Below are 26,372 nucleotides of genomic sequence, written 5' to 3'. Positions count from 1 at the left end.
AAACTGTTCAGGCAGATGTGCAGAGTGTAATATGCTATTTTTTACCTTTGTTGGGGGACTTGAATGGCATATTGACCCATTGGAGGCTTTGCCTCTCATGAGCCATATCCCCTCTCAACATCACACAATGGTAATAAATAGCATATTATACTCTGCATACCTGTATGTATAAATATATATATAGTCTGTCCAATCAGGATGATTGTGATTTGTGTACTATTAATACTAAGAATACTAAGGAGGTTGCTAACACAATTCACTGTATTACCCCAAGGAAAGCGCTAGGGCTGGATAAGGTACTTGGAGATCTGTTAAAAACCAACAAGGACATCTGGGGCCACTATTTTGCCCTGTGCTTTAACCCCTTCCACGCTCATGACGAGCTGGGCTCGTCATGAAGTAGCCTCCTCGCACGCTCATGACGAGCCCAGCTCGTCATATAACATGCACTTTACGGATTCTCAGCATAGCAGGGGAATATGCTGAGCATCCATGGGGTTAACTGCATCTTGGAAGGATTGCCAAACCCCCCTACGTGGGAGGGGCAGAGATTGTTCTGATTTGTAGGCAGGGCTGAAGGTCCCTTCCATCCAACTATTGGCCAATCAGCCTAACTGACAGCTAGCGGAAGCTCTTTAGCTGGATATTGTTGGACAGGCTGAACGAGTAGATTGAGAATGTGGGCTTGTTATTTCCCTTACAAGAAGGGTTCAGTGCGGGAACTAGTTGCACCGACCAAATATGTTGATTGCAATTAATTTACTGGAAATTTGTTGTTTTAGGAAGTGGAAATATCTATGTAGTTTTCGTTCACCTTAGATCGGCTTTTGACCTTGTACTGAGGGAGTCCCTGTGGAAAATCCTAATTGACCTGGGAGCCCCAAAATACCTTGTTGATGTCATCAGTAGGTTGCACCAGATGAACTACGAACAAGTTGGATGTGGCACCCTAGGGGGATTGACAGCGCCCATCCTAGTCACTCAGGGAGTGAGGCAAGGATGCGTCCTTGCTCCAACCTTGTTCCTAGTATATATGAACAACCTGGTGGCCCACCTGGAGCTGTGCAAGCAAGATGCCCTGAAATTGGCCAACAGAAAGGTCCTGACGTTCCAGTGTGTGGACAACACCTTACTGGTCTCCAAATCTCCCATGGGCATACAAAATCTGCTAAGCCCAGTTTAGTGCCTTCTGCAGGCAAAGAGGGCTCGAGATCAATCTTAAAAAGACTAAGTATATGGTACTGAACCCTTATCAAACAAACCACCCACACCTGTCCATTGATTGTGTCCTTTTGGGGAGAGTGAGTACTTTTAAAAATCTGGTGTACACTCTCACGGAGCACTTTGGCTGGTCTGCACAGATCCAGAAGAATACATTTAAGCTGGAGCCCTATACAGGAGGCATCCTGAGGTCTTTTCAGGGCTCTAGCTTTAGACCACTGTCTCTGTCCAAATGTACAAGCACTTGGGCATTCACTATATGAAGGAGAATTATGGGGGCATGAAAATGTCAATGATCAGGAGTTGGTAAAGAACTGGTTTGTACAACTTTTAACTAGTGTTCCCTCTAGTACCCCACGTCTCCCTCTCCGGCTAGTTCTTGGACATTGATCGATTGCACATAGAGCGGGTCAAAGAGCAGTGTTGTATTGGAAGACAGTCTGGGCCTCTGAAGACCCAGTGCCATATCGGATGGGATTGGAGGAGATCGTAAGTCACCCTGGGGCCAATAGGATTTCTTGGTTTGGGTTCATCAAATCTCGCATGACTGAGCAACTGTGGGCGAACCTTGAGATTACATGTAGCATACCCAAGTCTGTCCTCAATGGGACCTATTGGAGGTATGTAGATGGAGGGCTGAATAGAAATGGGAGAGAGGGCCCTCTGACTTTAGTTTTTTAGAGTTTAAAGATGTTTACTCCCTGGAAGAGTACATGGATGCCACTGAGTCCCCGATTGCAAAAATCCTGTATATCAGATTGCGTATTGGGACTTTGCTGCTTCATGCTGTTACTGCCAAATGGCCGCATCCCTCTATCAATCCTGATATGACTTGCCCCTCCTGCCCTGAGTTAAAGGAGTCCATTGTGCGTGTTCTGTTTTGTTTTGCCTACATTATCATACCCACAGGAGGAAATGGATATTTCTGTTGTGCTGCAGCATGGGGATTAGAGACTATAGGTCAGATTTCAGGATTCTTAAATCCAACAGAGCACCTCCAATTGTTTTTGCGGTCTCTCACTTCCTGTTGTGCATGTGGAGACGTAGGCAGAGAAGGGTACAGACTTGAATGCTGTGCTGGCATAGTGTAGATACACAATGGCCATTTGGGGTAGCACCATACAAACAATGTTTTTATTTCTGCAATCAAGTGGACACATCATCTATGTTTTACTCATTTCTAATCTGAGCCTGGACTTTTCGTATATTGTATTTTATGCATTGTTTAAAGAAATTATTCATGGGCAATGCTTACATGCTGCTACTATGCTGCTATTTATGGATCATGTTTACATGAATTTTTTATCAATGGTTTTATTGATGGTTTTTAATGTCTTAGCGTATTGATGTTTTGATTCATATGTGCTTTTATAGCATTAATTGCCACATAAAGATTTGATTGATTGATATGTATATATTTTTGTGAAAAAGGTACACACACATACATATAACAAGGAACAAACCATATTCCTGGGTGCAAAATGAATATTGTTCTTAACATAATCCAGTTTTATAACGTCTGTCAATTGAAAAGTACAAGTATCAAAGAAACTACAACTGGTCAGATGCTCATGCAGCTAGACGTTCAACTTCGACCTCGACCTCGACACTCTTTCCCCTCTTTTCATCATCATTTAGAGCTTTTGTACATGTTTACTATAAACCTACTGCAGGCCTATAAAGAACGCTACCATACATGTCTACTATATAGTTCTTTCTACCATATTTACTACCACGATAACTGTCAAATCTCTTTACGTACAAACGACTCTGTTAGCCCACTATGGTTTATTTCAATAGAACCCTTTATACCAAATACATTTTCTTTCATCTTTAAAATCCCCTCTCCAGGTATATGCTCACTTTAAATACAATTGTATCTGATGCAACTGTAAACTAACATGAACATGTGCAATTTCCCACCCCTAAGGCCAAGAAGATTTTAATCAGCCTAATCTCCTTTTGTGACCACTTCTTCTCCAATTCTAACTAATACTGGGGAAGCACACTTGCAACAACTTTGAAAAGTATAGCAGTGATTTAGAAAATAGTTCCAGGAGAGTTTCCAAGTTTAGACTACCTACAAGTGCTTTCAACACCCCTCTCATTTGTTATCTTTGAATACTGTTTAATGTCACGGTCTCATATTCTTAAGAACAGGTGTGAGTTAACTGGTTAATTCTTTTCTATATGGATATGATTGCAAAGCACACATTAATTTTGTGTGGATGTACATGTACATTAGCAACAGCTCAGTTAGTCATTCCCGGACTGGACTGTTAAACATTCACCAATGATGCAGTCATGGTATTCTGATTTGCCTAAATACTAGCAATATGAAGAGAATATGCATAGCCAATTGGATAGCTTTAGAGAAATTTCATGAATTATACTCAGATTTGAGAATTTATTTCTAAAATCTCTAAATTAACAAACAGGATAAATAGTTGATTTGAGATCTGTTTTTGCTCTCTTATTATATATTATCCTTTCTCACTATTTCCTTTTTCATGTCTTTTGCATAAAATCTTCTAAACTATAAAAAAAATGTCGCAATTTTAGTGTGTACATAAATAAATGTATAGCAAATCAAAGTAACAAATTGATGTAGTCAGGGATATTGGCACAAGACAAAGCTTTCACATTATTCTTAAATGTAATGACAAAGATGGTTTCTGCATAAAGTAATAATGTTAGCTCTGAAACTCAATTTAGCAATATAACTCAATCACATTGACCATTCTCTTTAGACAGTTTAACTGGTTTTACAACATGCTGATTATTTTCTCCATTAACATTTCCAATATCTAGAATATTGGTCCATTATAGGAGTCTGTAATTAAAGTAAATTCCTAGGTATTGCATTAATCTGCCATTATTGCTGGATCCCATGCCTGTTCATAAACTCTTGACTTCAGATAGTTATCAATAAAAAGCTCAATGGGAATATTTATCAAACAGTTTATCAAAGCGCCTGGATATCCTATTGTGTGATTAGCTGTGCTTTATAAATCCTAATTGACTGAGAGTTTTGTCACCCTTGCACCATGCAATGCAATGGGGCGGAAGAGCAATGCAACTGTTAAGTAGATTTATTATGCCATGGAAAGCCACCTTAAGAGGCCCTGAGTGACTTGATAAATTTGGAGTAACTCAACGCATCGCAAATCAATGCGTTGCGCTACTCTGCCCCAGTGAGTCATTCCATGGGTGGAGCATGGATGTTCCCATGGATCCACTAATGGAATTTAGTACATTCCCAGATTTACCATTAGTCTTTATGTCTCCTAGGTTTTTCCTCTTTCTATGCATGCGGCATTCTGCGCAACTCATAGAAAGAGGAAAATGCCTCAGGTAATGCCTCAGGTGATTATTTTTGGGCATTAAGGTGTTTCCTCCAGCACAAAACAATCTTGCTTACAGTGCAGGCACCCTTTGCACCTGAGCAATCATAGGGAAATGTTTGGGCAGGACTGCTTGAGGGTGCATTGCAACTTTTTTGTTGCATTTACATGGAATTTTGTTTTTATGAGATTAAAATGTTGGGGCTGCGTGGCCATCACGCTCATTAACTACGGCATTGACTACGGCAACGCCCTATACTGTGGCATGCCCACTTACAATGTACGACGGCTACAGCTGGTTCAGAACCAGGCCGCTCGTCTAGTCTACAACTTGTCCAAATCCCATCACGTCACCCCGCTTCTAAAATCCTTGCACTGGCTCCCTATCCGTGAACGCTCCTATTTCAAAATGGGCTGCATCACTTTTCAGCCTCAGTTAGGCTCCTCCCCTGCCTTTATCTCATCTGAGATTATAGCCTATGCCCCTGCAAGGGAATTGCGCTCATCTTCTCAACACCTGCTGACCGTTCCCCGTTTTCGGCGTAAAAAATGGGGAGGCTCCAAATTCTCCACACTCGCCCCTACCTTCTGGAACTCTCTTCCTGCCCACCTCAGATCCTCCACCCAATACTCTCTCTTCCGAAAGGCACTAAAAACCTTTCTTTTTCTACAGGCTTTCCCACAATAAATCCTTTCTATGCCCCCCGGACCTCCCCGCTCTCTGAGGCTCAGTGAACTACAGCGCCATGAAACCGCCAGGTGTACGCGCGCTTTAGAAATGATTTAAACTCAAACTCAAACTCATCAAATAGAACCTATATCATAATACTGGTAGCACAAATATCACCTGACACATTAGTGCAACAAGAATATTGTTTACAAAAACATCAACCCCATGCCCACTACCTGCTATATTTTAAGTACACTGGAAAATGTTCCTTAGGAAAGTGGGTGTCCTTATGAATCTGAAATCTAGCTGGGTGAAAGAGATTACTAGAGCTTGCATCAGATTACCAGATGTGTTAAAATGTATTTGGCTAGCCCGGCACCAGCCATTTAATCAATTTGACAACAATAGAGCGCCTTACAATGCTTGGGTTACTGAGTGTCCCTTTGGTCTCTCCCCGAGGTGGGAAGTTTATTAGGGTAGCCAGTGAAATGATAGTATTACACATCTCCTTTCCTCATTCTGGTTTGCTTTTAAGAGGACGAGCTGGGGTGTGCTGAATGGGATTGACTCTGACCCATATATTCAATTGCCAAAATACTGAGCTAAGTAATAAGGATCGTGGATTTAATCTTCTGTCCTTTGGCAGGGAAATGTGTCCTCAATTCGTTTTATTTTTGTTATCTCTTATATATTCATTAAACAGATTTTAAAATAAAAAATATATTTGGCTGCAAGCTTCATTAAACTTTAATTGTGGAATGACTAGACTGGTGAAGAGTGATAAGGTATTCTTGTGGCATTGCTTAGGTTGTAGACATCATCTGTGAAAAAAGCCAAATTTGGTGCACCTGTCCAAATATATATTTTTCCCCAGCTTGCTCATGGTCTTTTCCCAAATAACATTAAACAGCTGTGATAATAATCAAAATTCCTAATTTGATGTGCAGGCCTCTCACTATTGGGAGAATCCCAAGACAAAGCAACAGAGTCCCACCTCAGGAATATTCATTAGGCAGTTCAGTGTCGGTTGTTGTAAGAAAGTTTTATTTACTACACATAACACGATGGGTGGTCACAGTAAAAGGCAATGATTTCATTTGGTTTTATCCTTGTTTCATATTATCATAAAATTCATCAAGTGCATTTTTACATCCCCAACCCTTTGCCCGGTCCAATTGGTTCATGAATGTTTTCCTTAATGTGGCGCCCTAATATTATGGGTATGCCCCGACATAGGCCCAATAGGACTATGTCACAGGACTCAAACTGTCCCTCACTGAAACCAGCCTGGGGTTGTGTATGATCGCATCTGGAGGGACCTGGAGGGGTAGCTCAAGCATGACTCTTCACCTGTCTGAACTGGCATGATGAAGGAAAAACAACGGTGTGAAATGTGGCCACAGCAGTCAGCAGTGGCTGTTGCTTGATAACCATTACACCTTTCACCTACGTGATACCTCCCAAAAGAAGGCACCTAGGCAACACCCTGCAGTGCTTATATTGAGCCTGTGGTGCCTGGTGTTCGGCGCTGGCACTTAATTATCAATACTGGTACTTATGACAGACTCCCACATGGGGGCACAGTCTGTCTAAGTTTAAAATCAGCACAACCACAGTTTATGATTCAATTTACAATACAAAAAATGACTAGTACCTACAACCCAAGCCACTGGTATAGCTTTGGGTGGCCTGGAATAGACTGAATTGTCATCCTTGTAGTAAAGTGATGGCTGGAACTTTTGTTGGGTGAGTCGATTCTGCTGCTATGTCAATTGAAATAGTTTTTAGTTGCTGCTGAAACGTGTTTGGTATCGGCTGTTCAAGATGTACTATAATCAAATCACATGGCTCTAAGAGAAATCTTGAATGCATTTCTTCTGCTTATTTGCACTCTACGGCCTCTTGGGGAATTTAGTGTCTATGCTGATCGGGTAAACAATTATAAATGTAAATAATGAAGTTATTATATTTGCAATGGAAATTACTGATGCACTATTATAGCCTGTTTACACAAGGATTTTTATGGTTTACCGCACATTTGGACTTTAATATGCAATGATCCGGCCCATGTCTGAATAGATTTTATAGTTGATGTGTATAATGATTGATAAATTATCAGTTCTAATGCATAAATATGTATGTAAGTATAAATTGTCAAGGATATTTTTGTCACTGTTTTAAAAAGATGTTCACAAATAGTTTTATTGTTATGGTATGGACCGTAACTACATGTGATAATGTTATTTAAAATTTTTGTCCGATTACTAAGATGTTTTAATTACAATCATTGTTGTTAATCAAGCAATAAAGACTTTGGGCCATATGAATGAACACTTTTTCCCACTGACACAGAATTAGTAAAACCCTTTGATACATCTGGCCCTTTATTCACTCAGTCATACTTATGTTGGTACCATAAGATGGTAGCGCTGACAGGGGCAATGGGTGGGGCAAGCTGTAGTGGCCTCCAGAGAAAGGCCCTGATGAAGCTAGGTTTCACGTATACCGAAACTTGATTGAATTCAGCCCTCTCTAAATAACCTGTAATATATTAACCAATATGTTTTGTCAACTAATAATTGCATTACATGACATTTCTAATATCTAGGGGAAGCTTTCCTATGTACTTTTTCTAACATTAACTCGAGTGTATTAATATGGCCGCCGAAAACACGGGAACTGTACTATGCATGCGTCTGTCACACTCACGTGGTGTGACTTATCTCTGCTGTGGAGGGAATTTCTCGCTTCTACATACTTCTGGCTGCTTTAAATCACACATGCTAATGCTTATGCTGCAGCTTGTACTAAGCTTGTTCATTTTGCTTAACTATTAATGTGAAAGATAAAATAAAGTAATGGGGTTAGAATAGAAATAAGTGATATACGGTGCATTCATTTATTTTTATATTCTAATATGTTTCTTTTTGACTTTGCTACTAGCTCGTACTTTGGGCCTGAATACTGTCACATCCTCCATCTTGGACGATGCCGTGCACGCGCTCTCTGACTCCAAAATTGCTGAAGGATTGGCATTGAACAGGAACCAGCACTATTCTTACCCACGATATTCCTGGGAACCTGCTCATCTGACCTCTAGAGAGGAAGCTAAAGACTACATTGTATTCTGAATGTATACCAATATTGTTGAGTGGAATAAAAGTGCATGGGAAAATAAATTATGGGAGATAACCAGAATCAACTGAAACCAATAATGAAATTACCTCATTTTAGTATTGTGTGATGACCTCTCCTCGTCTTTCCAACCAATCACTGAAGGGAAACACATAGATTTGCAACATTTAGGGGTGGTGCATTGCCCTCGAAATGGTATAACTAAGGTAGGTTTAGGTAGAGAAATTGTCCGACTTGTCCGAATAGCTGACCTGTCACTGACCCAACGCACTCAATAGGCGATCGAGAGCAGAGGTGCTGGGGAAGCACTCTGTCAGAAGAATCTATTACCCAATCGGGGTACTAATTGGCTTCCTAGACAGAGGGGTGTGACGCTGGCATTGCACTTAGCTGAGGTCACCTGTCCTGATCTGCAACTGTCTTGTCCCGTGGGCACCTGATTAGTCGGGAGCCTAGTCCTGGTCTTGTTTATTTGCCCCAGCCCGTGGCCAGGATTGGTCACTGCACCATTTTAGGTAAATATAATCTATGTGGTATGTCCTTGTGCTATTTCCCTTTCTCACCCTTCCCAGGTACCAATGCCTAAAGGTGTTACTGTGATTTCTTACAAACTTTATGTCCTACTGGTTATATACTTGCTTGTAAAATTTATGGTCACAAGATTGTGGCCCTTTCATTTGTCTCAGAAAATCTATCATAGATAAAGGTTTTAAAACTTTCCCCGAGTCTGTGGTTATTATAAGAAAGTAAATGTGTTTAAATATTGCCTGTTTATTCTAACTCCCTTATTTGATCCCTAGGACTTATAGCAAAGGTGACAGGGATTAGTAAGTCATGGTGTACAGGTATAAGTCCTAAACGGACCTCTAGGCACTGATAGGGTGACTACATTAGTAATAAGTTAGGCAGGACTGCTATTTCAAAGTGTGAATGCTATATGGGCACAGGTGAGTATAGTAAACTGAGCTAGTAGGTCCCTGCGCGCTCTATCAGCCCCGATACTTGTTGTTTTACAAATTAAACACTGATAGTCATCAATTTTCCCACAATCCCCTGCGTTCGTCCCTTACTCTCGACATGCACAGTTAGCTTGTGTTGTGGCACACACACATTCTAATTCTAAAGTTTATCACACAATAGGTACAATATCCTGAAGCCTGGATAAGCAATGGTAATTCGGATATAAACATTTCAGGTTGTGCCCTTAGGAAGATGTCGCTGACGCTGCTGTTGTCACACAGAAACCTTCCTTTCATGAAGTCACAAAGGAGCAGCGTCTTTCCTATTTCTCTATTCTGTAAATGGCTCGGGAAAATGAAAGGTGTCAGGCTGCGCTTTTCTCTCGCTGGCAGGATCCAGAAAGTATTGCTGTGGAATGACAGATGTCGGCAACCAGCTGCAGTGAAGCATGCGAAACTTCCAGTCTCAGCCACTTATTTCAGGGAGACCACGTAAACCCAAACAAATGTGCAGTTCCTTTCCTCAGAAAACAGAATGCTGCAGCAAGGTTTAGTTGCCAATAACCATCTTTTCTATGTTTTTAAAGCATAAAAGTGTGATTTTATTGACAAACTTGTTGCATTTGTATTCATTTCACAACCTTCCATAATAGGACACTCTCAAGCTAGTTTTGAATTGTGCACTTCATATCTCAATACTTCGAAATCATAAATGTGTCTCAACTTCTAAGCAATAAATTAACAGCAAATGTTACTTTTGGTATTTTTTTGTTTCTTTATGTTTCTCTTCTCAACTTCCATCTTGGTATAGAACCTCATTTTGAAGGAAGGGTAAACATTGGGTGCACAAACCGCCTTGGGAGCTGCTGTTATCACAAGGAATCTTTTTCCTACAGTATTTTTTTTATTTCAGCCTTCTTCTGAGTTTTTCACCCTGCAGTTTCATATAAAATGTCACAACGCTCATTGCGACTAATACTACAAAGTACTCCCCATTTCACTATTTTTTTCAATGCAAACTGCATTAGTTATTACTTGGAGGATTCTGGGTAAAAACAACTTGTGAGGAATCGCAGTTGTACTGGGAACTGTAGTTTAATATTAGCTGCAGGTTTTGGCTTGAAATAACTGATTGCAACGGATTTTATTCATAGTAGGGTACTCGGTATAAGGCCAGTAATGTATTCTTAACACACATGTAAGCCTTTTATTTGAACAACGTTTATCAAAACTTTCAGAAAAAATATTAGGTGCTCGACTGGACTGAGGAACCAAAAGAACCCCTGGCAAAAATGCTCAAACCGCCCGCCCTCTTCGTCTTCTCGCTCTATCTCTCTCTTTCCATCCATCCATTCTCTCTATGTCCTTCTCTCCTCTCTCTTTTCCTTCTCTGATCACTTTTTCTCTTAACCTCTGTGGCTGACCCTCCGCTAAGACGGATGAGCATCGCCCCTCTGCTTCAACTGCAGGCTGAATACAAAAAATAAACATTTGTTATTATCATTTTGTTTTCGGTATTCAGCTTGCAGCTGAAGCCAGGAGAGCAGGCTGGGCTCCCTGTGTCACAGGGGTAGGAGTGGTGGCAGCACCTAAAGTGCGCATGATGGTTCAGCTAAACCATCATGCGCACTCTGCATGTTCTTCACCCAGGCTGCATTACAGTCTGGGTGGAGAACATGCACAACCTGCCAGACCCTGTCTGAGCGCCGAACCATGGCACTTAAGACCATGTGTGCTTCCTGCCGAGTGCAGACAGGAGGATGGAGGAAGAAGAGGTGGCGGCTGGCAGCAGCCACTACTGCTTAACCTTCCACAACCCTTCCTCTTTTTCTCTCTCTTTTGAAGCCTCGTTCTGCTTGGTTTGGTCAACATGGTGGAGCGGGGGAACGTGATAAATGCACCAGGAGCAGTCCTGGTCTTCAGAACGGACCTCCAAGGTTTCCAGCCCATATGAGAATGCCATGTAGAATAAACAGCCTGCCCGGCACTGATTAGGTATGGTGCATAGAATGCAGCTAGAAGGTTTGTGGGGCTCTCAGTCGTTAGGCACCTGTAAGCATGATATGTAGGTATATGTATGTATGTTTGAATGTACATATGTGAGTCAGTATGTGGTATTTGTATGCAAACTTAGTTGAAAGACAACAGAGCACTCTTCAGGGTCAAATGCAAAAAAACAGTAAATGAGTGATTGAATGGTAAGCGGGGTTGAGATCAGAAGTGCGCTGTTACTACAATATAATGTAGTGTTCTTCAAAGAGGTGCGTCTACAGCTCTTTCCAAAGTGCAGCAGGTTATGAGTACCATATGGTATTCTTAGATTGATTCCGTTGGATAGTTAGTAAGCATGACTTGCTAATGCTAACTTGGTTGGATGGTTGCAGTAAGCAGGATGTATTAGGGCTGCCTTAGTAGGTAAGCCGCAGTAAGCATGACTTTCTAAGATTCGGATGCTAGGATAGCCAAGAAGCATGGAGAGTTAGGATATCTGCAGAAAGAATGGATGGTTATCAATGATTTAAAGGGGCATCTGGTAGGTACAGATTTTTATGGTTGGTTTGGTAATATAGCTGCAACAAACGTAGGGTTCTAGCGATACTCCAACTGTGTAGCGGATAAGTATGGAGTGCCATGGATAACTTTCTATGATAGATGTAATCAGCATGGTGAGAAAGGATGGTTTAATTGAATGGTTGGTAATCAAGTTCTAGGAAGATTTAGAAGAATATCTGTAGTAAGTATAGAACGTTAAGGAAGGATCAATAGGACAGAGGTCTATGGATTGCTTCATAGGATAACTGAGTTAAATATGGAGTTATTATAGGGTTCCATTGGGACACCTTCAGTATGTTTTGGAGTGGTGAGCAGTGATCTGGTCCACACTTCAATGAACAAGCAGTGTTAAATCAGATGGGAGCAGAACTGGCGCCCTTGAAGAAGTATGTCGGAAAGTCTGTTGAAAGCATGACATTTTAAGGTAGGTTTCATGCTAGTTTTGAAGCATGGAATTGGGCCAGTCTGACCTATGTGATATAGTTTGACAGGAAGTTTAAAAGCTTTTTAAAGAGGTTTTGGAGCACATTTGTTTGGTTGTGTAAGCACAAGTTGTGGGTTTAAATAGCTTTGTATCTTGTCTTTTGGTAAGCAAATTAGGACACAGTCGTGTTTAACTAGGTTTTTTTCAAAGAGCAATATTTTGCACCTAAACACTGAAAGCAAGCTCCTAGTCCTGAACAACTAAGCAACCTAAGAGAAGGGCCCTAGAAAGGGAAGAGATCACTTGTAAAACATGTATGCCCACCCTTCCTTGAAATTCATTCTAAATAATTGCTGACTGTTTCCAGGTCATCTCACAACCCGGTCTGTCTGTTACTTTCTCCCAATGTACATTTCTTTCCTCCTTTCTTTATTTTCTGCCTGTTGGGAGTTCTTCTAATTCGTAATATGGATATATCATGGTTTTATATTAATAGTCTGTCCATAATTATGTAGTTTTCCTGTCTAGATGGTTATTTGTGATCTGTTAACTCCATCGACGCTGATGACGAGCTCAGCTCGTCATGAGGTACACCTCTCGTACGCTCATGACGAGCTGAGCTCGTCATGAGCCGCGGGTTTTTTAAAACTTCAGCGCACAGCGGGAAAATGCGCCGCACCGATGCGGTTAAGTATTCAATATCATTGAATCATAAAAAGTAAATAGCTCAAATTAAATTAATCAAAAGGAATACACATCCAACTTCTGCATATTAATCAGCTCCACACAATGCAGAATGGACAGAGATCTGTTGAGGACAACAGACTATACTGTCCATGTCCTCTAAATGTTAAAGTCCAAATGCTGCCATCTAAGGAGACCATAATCTGTGTCTGACAACATTCATTACCATTCCTTGGATATCAGCGTTATTATGAGGAATTGCGTAGCAACATGTGTCACTCATAGCATAGACATATGTGGACCCAAAGAACACCAAATAAATGTAGGTTGTTTCTGCCTAAAGGAGATAAAACACATTCCTTCATCAAGACTTAAACCTTCACTCAAAACCATCACTGTGATTATTACTTTCTGATTAGACTATGGGAACACTATACATTTAGATCTGCCTTGAAATAATCCAAATGTTCATACAATAGGGCCGCAAGGAGAGACTGGTTAAGGTGTAATCATATAATCCTTATCAAGATATGTTGCCCCTGTCTACTTTCATGACTCAGCATCAAATATTTGGGCTTATTCTGTTTGTCACATGGGCATTACTATGGCTTTGTTCATGGATGTCTGCATTCAATAGTCCTAAAACAGTATTGACATTGATCTGTCTGGTTCCTAAGCAGTACCCTCTTATTGTTCGTTCTATGAACATTTGTATTGGGATTGTGAAAGGATTGTTGTGGACTGAGTTTAGTTCTGTAATCTACGTGTGAAGCTCTGTTTTCTTGTAAGGTGTTTCCAGGTAAAATAAATGCTTAAAATCTCATACAATTTACTCTCTACAAACAGTGGTTGAAAGACATGTATAAATCTCCGATTATGAGGATATTATAGGCATATGGATCCCTGGAATGTTTTCTAGGGATCTAACCCATGTTCCCTTAAAACAGACCAAATTTCAAAGTACTGGGTACATGTTCATTTGACAATTCTCTTGTGTTGATTACATCTGTGCATGTTGTCCGTTTTCTACACACAAGAATATCCAGAAACAATGAAGACTGGTGCTTCAAACTTCGATGTAGCTCAGCTCTGTCAATCTGAACAATTGAGGATCCGACTGAGGTTTCCTTGTCATTACATTGCCAAGATTTTGTGCAAGAGGGTATTTACATGTCTTATGCAAAATTAAGGAAAATAACTGCCACTATATAAAAAAGAACTGTACACAAGACCCGGTGCTAAAGCTATATCCTAATCAATGCACAATACTCTACCCCGCGTGATTAATGATCACTATCTGCATCTTGGCTTGCTCTAGAAAAGACAGTGAAATGTGTAAGTCAATGTAGAGAGGCCAGCAAGATAAGAATATAAATATTGTATCAATCAGCTCACAAAAGGTTCTGCTTACCAAACAAATTGTTCTACTGCATGAAACAAGACGTGTTATAACATTGAAAAAATATAATTTTAAAATCAATAGCTTCTATTTGATGTACTGTTTACTACTGCAGATATTTGTGGCTACACCCTCATACCCAAGTACATTTTGAAGGCTGTTGCTGGTGCTTGATACCTTCATTTCTGCCATACAGGCATGTCAGGCAAATAAAAACCTTGGATGATTTTCTATCTAATAGCTCCCCGGCAAGCCATTTACCTGTGCATGTGGTATGCTGAATTGGGAATCTAGTTTTCGAAAGGTCCAGTCATAGTTGAGTTTCTTTGGCTGACTGACACATGCCGCTGAGTGTCTTGGAAACCAAAGGTGAAGCAGCATAGCTGGTGAGCACATGTGCAGATGAGCACAAATGAGCTGTTATGTGTAAAAATGAGGTATGTAATGGAGAACATGCTAACATTAGTTAGGTAATGGTGAAGGGGGCAGCCCTGGGTAGTGAATGGAATGGGATTTCCATGGGGGATTCTCTGAAAAGATAGAGCAAGGACCCGGGACCCTTTTGTGGAATGACCTCTTAACCATATTTCCATGCTTTGTTCCTTAGGGCCTTATCAATTCATCAGTTCACCTATTGTGATAGTGTATACATTCCTTGTAACCTTGCTGAATTTAGAAGTGGTCTGTGTCTGATTGCTGTATGGTTCCATTCTACATTTTGTTGTGCCATACAATATTTTATGTTGGTGGCCTTTTAAAACACACTCTTCCATGTATATATAAACTTCCATCTGGCACATAATATGGCAAACTTAACACACCCCAACATATTACACCATACCATACCATATAAAGCCATGCCGTGCCACGCCATGCCATTGCATTCCATGCTGTACCAAACCATATCATACCACATCATATCATATCATCCAAATCAAACCATATAATTTCATATCAATTAGTTTAGAAATCAGTAGCTCCTCATAGGCATCCTCCAAATATTTCAAGTAGAACTGGAACCAGTAGCGAATATGGCCTTTGATTACTGTATGATGATTTCTACTCACAGCGGCAGCCGGCGCAGGTAAGCGCGGTGGGCAGGGTGTGAGGGGGGGAGTTGACAGACGATGGAATAGGTCAAATTAATTAAATAAATAAAACCTATTTGGTCCTCTGTCGACTTCCCTTCCGCCCCGCTCCACTGCCCCACCGCACCTAACTGGACCAGCCGCGACTAACTACTCATAGGTTATTAAATTCTTTTGGCTTCATGATTGGAAATGTGTCACATGATGGCTTATGTATATGAATTAATTTATCGTGGCTTTTTTGTGGTTTGTTTGAACCAATGTGTGTACTTACTTCCTATAAAATTTGTTGGATTGTAAGCACTGGCAAGTAAAGTCCTCCACAAGTGACAAGAGACAGGTCTGGTAACACCAGAAAATATTTCCATTTAAGCTAGCTACCAATCAAGTAATCGGAGCCATTCAATTTAGTTCCTCTTGACAATTCTTGCCCTATCCCAAGACAGTGGTGGTGTCTCTACACGGACTGAACAGTGGAACCACCCATTCATGCTGACATATGCTTTTAGTACTGATTAACAAAGAAAATCACAAATCTGAAAAATAAGTAATAAACAAACAGAAAGCTTAGAATTGATAGTCTTGTGATTCTCAAAACTGTGTTTTTCTCAGGTTTGGATCCTAGAATCGTCACTTCTTGTAGATTTACAGGACTATGCCTTTAATTCCTAATCTATGCTATGGAAATCTGTCTGTTTAAGGATACAGAGAATAGTTTATTCTCATTTTATTTATTTATTTTACTTTTCCACCAGGCTCATTCATATATGAATGAAAAGCATTGTCTCTGACATTACAATACAGTTTGAGAATGATCCTTTCTACTCTCTCACTCTTCAAACACCAACTTGCTTCTGCACAGTTATATATTAAGAAAAACGACTTACAAGGTGATAAACTACTGCAAAAATCTTCTTTAATTCCACCCAGCAATGACATGGAGAATTTCCAAAGTTCCAAAGTATGCCTGAACCCCATTCTAACCGCTTGCTCGTTTTTTCCACACTCACTCAAACAGAAAAAACACACAGGTAGGCAGACTTTTCAACTTTAGTAAGAAGATGCCTGCTTAGAAATACTAAGTCTGTGAATCCGGATTTCTATTTCAAGAGTGGAGATTTTCACACCGGTAGATTTCTTTGATGGGTGCAAAAATATTTGATAATTGGCCACTTAGCGTATTGGAATAATGTGGATCCTCCACAAGTATTTTGCAGGATTCACTCATTCATAATCCATTTCCAGTTTTTTTTTTTTTATACAATGGGACTTTCTGGCCAACAGACAGGTGTGGATTGACCGTGGCGTGCACGCATCATCAGACACGAAACAGCTTGGCCTTAATTCCCTGTCACAATTTCAGGTGGTTCTTGGCGGCGCATAAGCTAAGCGTCAACTGTGGTAACTGCGGTAATGCAGGTTATGGAATGATGTGACCCACTAATGGAAATACAGCCTCTCTTGTGACTTGAAGCCCAATGGCCTGGTCACAACATGGCACCACCTCCAGGAAACGTGAGAGCCTGCCACTCTTTTAAAATGTTCCGCCACAACCTCTTGAACCCACCCCCTTCTCCCAATCCTTGTAGGGGAAGAGAAAGGGCTTCTCCTGCCAGCAGCCACAACAGCTGTGAAGCAGTTTTTCACCGCAATTCATAAAACAAGACGTGTCATATTTCGCCCATGGCAGAGTGGCGTACAATTTCTGGCCCTCCAGGCTATAACAATAAACGCAAAGAGGAACATTCGAGATTCCCCCCTCTTTACGTTTCCCACAACAACCTCTGCGAAACCACATGACTCGCCTTGAACAATTTCCCTGGTGCTTTCAATGCTACTTTGGCAGAATATCAGAATTACTCTTATATAAATTCCATCTGATGCCAGAGCTACCATCTGTGTGTAAAAATGCTTCACCTACGTCTGCCGGCAGAGCCGTTCTCTCAGAGACAAGGGAGAGGGGAGGAAAAAAATGTGATTAATTTGCAGAATGCTTGTGATTTGCTCATATATTATTATAACTGCTCATCAGCACATGACAAATTCCCAGCACTCTGCACAGGAACCCGTTCAGTTTCAGCAGTTTTTTTGCATCGGCACCTGACAGACTGCAGAGCTACTAATGACTTTCAGATGCTTACAAACAGTAATTCTATCTTCAAAATAAAAGACAAATCCGTAGGAAGAAAAGGGCATAGTTAGTCTATTTCATTTCCTTTCTGCGCACCAACCTGATTTAACTCTTCGCGGCCTTAGTATCCAGCTCTCAGCACTGCTGCTTACCAGTGCAGAAACCTAGAGTTCCAATATTTGTGCGAATGTGAAACAGACAATATGTTCTCTGTGGTATTTGAACTAATTTATTTTTCCTTCTATAGGGATCAGATGAAGAGGAGACTGACAATATTCTTTCTGTGTCATTTTCCTGCACTATTCTGTAACCTCCTGCACTTTCAATGGATTTACCTGGTTCAGTATACATTTTTTTTTGCTCTGAAACTCCTTTTATTATTTGCAACTTAACACCCTAATTCACAACTGTGTTCAGTCCCCAACTTGCTTGGGATAATTGCATTTATTTAAAAGCACCTTTCTGAATTCTCCTGTAATCTTCAGCATTTTCGTTTGATACATCTGGTTCGTAATTGCAAGTGAAATGTTTCTCTTGCTCCTCAAAACTACAATTATTCTTTCTGAAGCGCTATCTGCGTGCCTTATTGCCGATTTTAGATAAGAAATTTTGAGCAAAGAACTGAGGACTTCCAGGCGCGCATTAGCACACATCTGAGGAAGCACAGAAGGAACGTGCAATAAAAATGCCATGCGCCATCTGGCTGCAAACAATAACCTGCATGTTCTGAAGGCTTGCAAATTATTTAGAGCTACCGAGTTATTGGGGCCTTGAATCGTGCTGCCATCTGAGGAATGGAACCCCGTGGAGTTCAATTTTTGAATGTAGAACTGTTTCCTAAACTGAGAGCTGGTGACACAACTGTTCCACAAAGACTGCAGAAGTTACTGCCTCATATTAAATTGGAAATTCGTTTGGCTTCTGTCCTCAAGATTCAGCCCTCCGTCGTTTGAACCTTTCATGCTTTGTTTTCTACAAGATACAGTCGTGATTCGCCGCTTACACAGATGTTCAGTTTCAAATCATTGGCCCTGGAAATCCCTGTTAGAAATGGGGTCTCTAGTTGGCAGTGGTTTGCACCTTGTCCAAGTAGGAACCCTCTCTCTAGTCAGTTTAAGGGAGCCACACAGCTAAGACAACCCCTGCTCACCCCCTTGGTAACTTGATGAGCAGTCAGGCTTATCTCAGAGGCAATGTGCAAAGCATTTGTACATACACACAGTATCACAGTGAAAACACTACAAAAGGAGTCCACATCAGTTTAGAAAATAAGCCAATATTTATCTGAATAAGACAAGACCAGAACAGCAAAACCCCAACATACACAAATCAAAATATCACTTTTAAAGTTTAGTCCATAGAAATCAATGGATACATTTGTTTTAGCACGAAGTACCTTAGATCTGTCAAAAGTCAAAGATGGTCCAAAGCGCAGGGGAGCTGAGGTGCCGAAAAAGCAAAGTGATGTGTTGGTTCCTTGCTACACATGGGAGGAGATGCATCGGTTACTTACTGGCATGGGAGGTGATGCGTCAGTTCCTTACTGCTAGGCAGGGAGAGGAGATGCGTTGGTTCCTTACTGACAGGGGAGGTGATGCGTCAATTACTTACTGCCCGGGGAGGTGATGCGCAGGTTTCTGAAAGCGCAGCTTCGGTTCCTTTCTGCGGCCCTGTTTTGATAAAGAGTTGGCATCGAAGGACGATGCGTGGAAAATCCAGATGCGCTGTGTCAATGCGGCAGCAACGATGCAGGTGCTGCATCCATTCCACTGTCAAGAGGCAGGTGTTGCGTCAGAGTCAGAATCTGTGCCACGGACAACGGTGGCACAGTGCTCGGGGCTGACGATGCGGTGATTCTTCTGATGCACTGCGATGGTGAGCTGGGGTCTGCGGTGAAAGCTGTGGTCAATGCGCTGATTGCAAACCACTCATCGGGACAGGCAGCGGTGAAATGTCGATCTTTTGCAGCGATGCATCTAGAAAACAGGCGCTGGGATTCTCCTTAAGATCATCAGATTCCACTTCCAAGGGCCCAGGAACTAGATTTGGCACCACTTCGCAGGTCAGGACTCCCACCAGAAGAGCCCAGGCACTGGCAGGGGAAGTCTTTGATGGCCCTGAGACTTCTTAACAGGAAAATCTTGGAAGCAGGATGTAGAAAGCAAAGTCCAGTCCTTTCCCTCCCAGGACAGAAGCAGCAATCAGCAGTCCAGCACAACAAAGCAACAGACAGAGTGGCAGTCCCTTCAAGAGCATCCAGCTCTTCTTCTTGGCAGAATGTCCCCAGTCCAGAAGTGTTCTGATTTTGGGCTGTCAGAGGTCCAAATCTTATACCCCTTTAAGTCTTTGAAGTAGGCAAACTTCAAAGGAAAGTCTTTGTAGTGCACAAGAACCTGCCTTTCCCTGACACGGCTTCAAACACACTAGGGGTGGAAACAACTTTGTGTGAGGACAGGCGCAGCCCTATTCAGGTGTCAGTGACAACTTCTCCCACTACTCATGCTCAGGAAAGCCCATCAGCCTGGAGATGGGCAATCAGGATATGTTGGGCACAATTCAGCTCCCTTTGTGCGACTGTCTAGAGTGAAAGAAGAGGATAGAAGATAAAGCGGTTGACATCAAAGCTAGGGGAACCGGGTTTGAGTCTCGGCAATGAAGCGCAACATCCTGTTATTCTGGGCAAATCACTTAATGAAAATGAATGTGTCCGTCTGTAATGAAACTGGTGCTTATGTAAAGCATTCTGATACCTGATATCTTCGGGTCTAGTTCGCTCTATATAAAACTCTAAAAAAAACAAATGCACAAGAGACCAGCTGTCAGCAAACCCAGTTGTGTATTCTACATACAGGCAGAGGCACAGAATGGTTAATCAAAAAAATGCCCAAGTGGCATTTTCGAACACACAATTTAAAAGTCAACTTCACCAAAATATGTGCTTTTAAATTGTAAGTTCAGAAACCTCAAACTCCAAATGTCTCTCTGCTCCCAATAAGAAACTACACTTAAAAGATATTTCAAGACAATCCACATGTTTCCCTAGGGGAGAGATAGTCCTTACAATAGTGAAAAACAAAATGCTTTTATTTCACTATTAGGACATGTAAAACACACCAGTGCATGTTCTACCTTTCAAATACATTCCACCCCACTCTTGGGCAGTCTTGGGCCTACCTTAGGGGTGACTTACTTGTAGTAAAAGGGAATGTTTGGGTCTGGCAAATGGGTGCACATGCCAGGTCGAAATGGCAGTTTACAACTGCATACACAGACACTGTAGTGGCAGGTCTGAGACATGTTTGCAGGGTTACTCATATGGGTGGCACACTCAGTGCTGCAGGCCCACTAATAACATTTGATTTACAGGCCCTGGGCACACCTGGTGCAATTTACTAGGGACTTACTAGTAAATCAAATATGCCAATTGCGGAAAACCAATCACCAATACATTTTAGACAGAGAGCATATGAACTTTAGCACTGAGTAGCAGTCGTACAGTGCCTAGAGTCATAAAACCAACTAAAACAGGTCTGAAAAAATAGGAGAAAGAAGGCAACAAGTTTGGGGATAATTCTGCAAAAAGGGCCAGTTCCAACAATGCTACTGTAAAGGATTTAGGCCTGATTTAGAGTTTGGTAGTTGGGTTACTCCATGACAAATATAACATCTATCCAGTCTGCCTTATTACATGGGCATAATATTCAATGGCCCTTATAATAATGGTAAAGGGATGGCCGTCAAATTTGTGACAGTGTAACCAGTTCTGCAAAATTTAAATCAGGCATCTTGTTCTTCCATCTGAATTTTTCCTTCTGGGGCTATCTGGCATTACTTTCCAAAGGGCATCCTTTTATGACTTATGTCCTTAGTCTTGCTTACATGTAGGCTCAACCTTAACACAGGACCTTCTACAAGAGAGTACAGGGTGAAGCCTGCATCAAACCTTAAGCATTTTTCAATTAATATGACCTTTGCCCTTTTCAATATTAAACTTGGTATTTGTTGAATTGAATTACACAACACATAGGATTTACATAAAGAACATATTTACCTATGGCAAATCAAAGCCAAACAATAGCATTTTATCCACCTTTGGCCAGTCAGAGGGGGTCCAAATTTCAATGATGATCTCTTTAAAGCGAGAGGAACATTGGGTGCCGTCTTGTTTCAAAATACCTCCTGTCTTGGCAGTATAATAAACATCATAAGTGGCTTTCTTTTTAAGTAGCCGGATAGATTATCTCTGATAATGTGAAGCACTGCTTGTACCCACTACACATCTCTACCTGGATAACTATTTTAAGTATTGGTGATGAACTAAAATACATACTGGAGTCAAGTTAGCTCGGCTGATGAGGGGTGCAACCCCGAAACCAGTCCTAGGATGCTTGTTTTCAGTCCATGGAGGGCCTGGACTGATTTACATATGTCTGGGTTCAAATTGGAATGGCATGGGGAGCAAACAAATGGTCAATTTAGTTAGAACCGGGCCTCTGTACTGAGGTGAATGTATGACATTGGTCTGCATTCTGCCCATCAATTGTTCTTTTTGCTAAAATACATATTTGTCATTCCGACTTCAAGGCATCAGCACAAGTACTATGTGGACAACAGCAAGTCATTACTGATGTCTTAACCTGCACTATACTTTGTCAATTTCTAACAGTTTTGAAGCAATCTCAATAACATCTCAATGTTGTCTTCTTATTATTATGCAACTGGACTCGTGAAGGTAGTGTTTGCTTACTATCATGTTTAATTTGAGAAGAGATGTACTGTTTTGAACTTCTGTTTTTAATAAATGTTATTTGTAATGGCATGTCACTTATTTGAAAAAGGTAGGAACAATTTCGAATATGTTGTACTAAATGTTTAATGCAGAGCAGAATAAAGTAGGATACTCTATGATTACACTGATTTATTTCCAAGGAGGTGCATATTTTTAATTCCACATGCGGAGTTGTGCGAAATTAAGAACGTTGAAACTTTTAATCTTGTCAATTTTCAGAACCTGAAGGATTATATTTTCTACAAAAAAAGTTGAGCAGTGAATTCTCCCCAGAAAAAAAATATTATGGGAGAATTCCCTCAAAGTAGATACGTCAACTACTTTTCATGAAAAACCTGCTATGTTGTTTTACCTGTTATTTTTGCAAACATTGCCAATAATATACCCATACAATAGCTTCCAGAATCCAATTAGTACCCAGCCAAAATTTGAACTCCACCATAAAGTTTGAAAAACATTTGGGTGGTGCAAAAAGTAAACGAACAACTGCACTTGAAGACTGAGTGAAAGTCCAAGAACCTCAGGGCAGACCTGTAATTCTAGACATATACCCTGTTCTATCCAGCTCACAATGCACTGAGGTGACTGTAATGTGGTCTACTTCAAAATGACAATAAAGAAACATGCAATACTTTTTATCTACAATAAGATAAATGCAATGCAGTGTGTTTACATGAGAATGAATGTGCACTTTGCACCTCCTAGAAAATTAGACATATGTATAAAATTTTAAATAGTATGTATTAAAATGCTTTTTCTATAATTTTAAAATCACCAACGTATTTTCAACTGGGACACTGTACAGTACAAATGCCTCATTATACGTTATTTAATGTGTTGTGTCATTATGACTCTTTAAATGATCCCTTCATATCACAGCGACTTATCTACTGATTTACAATGGTGATCTACAAGAAACAGTAAATAGAATGTAATCCTGATATTTTGATACTACAGTCCCAGCACTACTTTTATCATATGTCTTACTTTCTCTCAAAATTGCCTGATACTTCCTAAAAGTACATTATTAAATCACTTGAATTTCATGCAAGTAACACAATCACATTCTCTTCCTGGCATAGACCTTTTTCACAAATATTAATACATTTACTATCCCATAGCATTCCACTACAGTTGGCATAGCTCAATTGGTACTCTACATTCTGCATAGTTAGATTCTGTAATAGCAATCCTTTATGCGTCTGACAAAAGAACTCGTTGTACAATGAAAAAACCTACAATGCAGTTAAGATCTGAAAATAGATCCCCTGTGACATTACTCAAAATCAAAAAGTGCATGTTGGAGTTGTAGACATTCTGTACAATGCAATCTGGAACGTCCTTTTGCTGTACACTAGGTTTGCATCTGCTAAGTACCTCAAGAAAAGCTCTTAAAATATATAGATTGAAGGCTATAACTCTTCCTTCAAATTGGATTTTAACTCCATACTGTAGGGTCTCATTTAGAATTTAGAGGGCTTGGAAAACTGCCTTAAATAGGCGGTGAACCCACTTGCAAAACTCATGGTTCCGCCACCTCATTTAGAGTTGGGGGGGGGGGACAGGATTGTTGCCAACACCAAAGACTTAGATTGCTCCACTGCTGGAAACCCTTGAACCTGTGGTCTGTCCATCAGTAAATCACAGGGTCTTAGTGGTGGAGTATGGCAGAACGGGGGAAGCAAAATAAACCATGGCCTGAAGGTGCAGGGAGCAATCTCCCAGCCCATCAGTGGCATTATATGTCTTGTTTTATTAATAAGACTCGCTTTGGGAGTTTGGTTTTGTAAAGCAAACAATGAATGCAGAGGGCGCAAAATAAACATATGAAGCCCAGGTGGATTCACAAAAGACATAGAGATCCCTGTCAGGCAGGTGTGGTGTGGATATCTAAATATAGCTCTGCGGTTGGGGGAGGAAGCACAGTTTTTCCAACCTGGCGAAAAACATTTATTGCAATTGGGTACATCTGAGTTCTCAGTTGGTTTCACCTCCTTCTATACAATGCTCACCACAGATATCCATGCACATGCTCTGGTGCTTAACTTATTTAAACCAAAAAAACTGCCTTGTCTCACACTAAACTGTATGGCTTGTGTTGGTGATTCTGAATGCCAAAAATAAAGTATTTGAACTTAAAAACAAACTTAAAAGTCCAGGAGTCCAGGCCTTTTCTTAGGGGAATGCAACTGACATTGCTGAATTCTGGGGTCGCGAATACCAAGACTGCTTAGTTTCAATTTCATCTCATACCTTTTTCATCCCCATCCAACCCTTCCTGGTTCTTCATCTTACTCTTACAGATCTTATTCTACCTTGCATTTTCCCTTCTGTAGTATTCTCTAATCTTTCTTTTCCTCTTCCTAACTCCGGTTTCTGCTTTTCTGTCTCTTACACCACACAAATCAGTCCTTGTGACCTCCACCAGAAACCACATGCACAAAAAAGTGTGTCATGCTCATAAAGTCAATTCCTTGCATGTACATTTGTGAGTGTAGAAATGGCACCAGACATACCCGGAAAATACACTTAGACTGATGTAGAAATTTTGAACATGCTCTCTCTCCCACAGAACATACGCTCCTCATCTCCAAAGTCTGAAACAGTTTAACACTGTGACCTTCGGTTCCGTTACCTGCTGACAACTATGCTGATGTATTCCCTGGAACACATACATTACCCAGACAGCTACACACTTGCACAAAAACAACTTGGTCAATTTGCAATGCGATCATCATCCATCTTGTAATCCACAGGGGCCTTCTATATCATAGTCTAATTATGTGAAACATGTAAAGCCTGCCTGCTACTTCTGAAAAGCATTTCGTGGCCTTTTTAGAAAATAAGAACTGTTTGAATTTTCCACTTTTCTAAATTCCACCTCTTTGAGGAGTGATAAAGTACAACATTTGTTCTGTTCTTTCCTAAAGGTGTATGAATGTCATTTGCTCAATGTGACCTGTTGGGTGAGTACTTTCCAGGGCATATGTTGGATTCCTAAGATGCTATGGAATGAAGAAGAAAGCAGCCATTCAGATGTTGGTTGTAAACAGAAGTGCTTTACACCGAATGTACCATGGACACTTCTTGGCTCTTAGTGAACTCTAACTAGTCACATATTTATTTATCATGTATGTAGCCTTTTCTTTGCTTTATTTTTAATACTTTGCATTGAAAAATAAAAACAAGATAATACGTTTTGGGAATTAATTCTGAACAGTACCCTTTCCTCGCCCTTTACTTAGGGTGTAGTTAAAAATACTTATAATTTACTCTTCAAACTAGAGTTGGTTAATTGTACTGAGTAGGACTGTCCGATCTCTCTTACTTTTATATTGGCCATGAGGCCTTTAGACACTGCAGCTCAATCACATGTCTCAAATAACGAATTTAAATTGGAAATTGACATACAAAATGTTGTTTGTGGGTAACAAGTTAGTCTTGGTGTTATCACTTGAATATTCTTTTACAATCCTTTGAATTTAGCTTGAAATAGCTGTTCAGTTTTATGGGCACAATATAAAATGTGCATAGCCAGGTGCTCATTTCCATAAAAGGAACAACTTAATGTTAAATCGCATTTTACGTGGGTCTACAAAACATTACATTTCTTGTACAAAGTGCAAGTACCTGCAATTCCCAGAAGCGTGTGCCTGCCAATTGCAGAGCTCTAAAAAAGTAATCAATATGTATTTCCGCTGGTTGAAATAATGCATGATAAACAAAAGGGTGTATTCATCTGCAGTGAAAAGGGCAAAACAGAGGGCCTTATTATGATGTTGGTCGGACTTGCGTCTGATGGACACCGTTGCTGAATGGAAACTCCCGACAATAGGTCAGCGGTTCCGCCGGCAGAATTTGGATGTGACCGTCCTATGGGCAGTCGGAAACATTGATTTCACAAATGTAGTTTGTGCAGTGGGTGGAAAAGGCCCCAGCACATGCTACAGTTGTAAAATGGATGTTTCTAAACAT

At 40.7% G+C, this 26,372-nt stretch overlaps 1 protein-coding gene across 4 annotated transcripts in view; it reads right to left on the bottom strand.

Annotated features, from left to right (window-relative positions):
• Positions 1-26,372, bottom strand: part of ZNF536 (zinc finger protein 536) — a 1,021,749-nt gene that overhangs the window by 3,614 nt on the left and 991,763 nt on the right. The gene's annotated exons all lie outside the window — the stretch shown is intronic.

The sequence above is a fragment of the Lissotriton helveticus genome, chromosome 12 (assembly GCF_964261635.1).
Source record: "Lissotriton helveticus chromosome 12, aLisHel1.1, whole genome shotgun sequence".
Lineage (NCBI taxonomy): Eukaryota > Metazoa > Chordata > Amphibia > Caudata > Salamandridae > Lissotriton > Lissotriton helveticus.
This window is presented reverse-complemented; position numbering and strand designations above follow the sequence as displayed.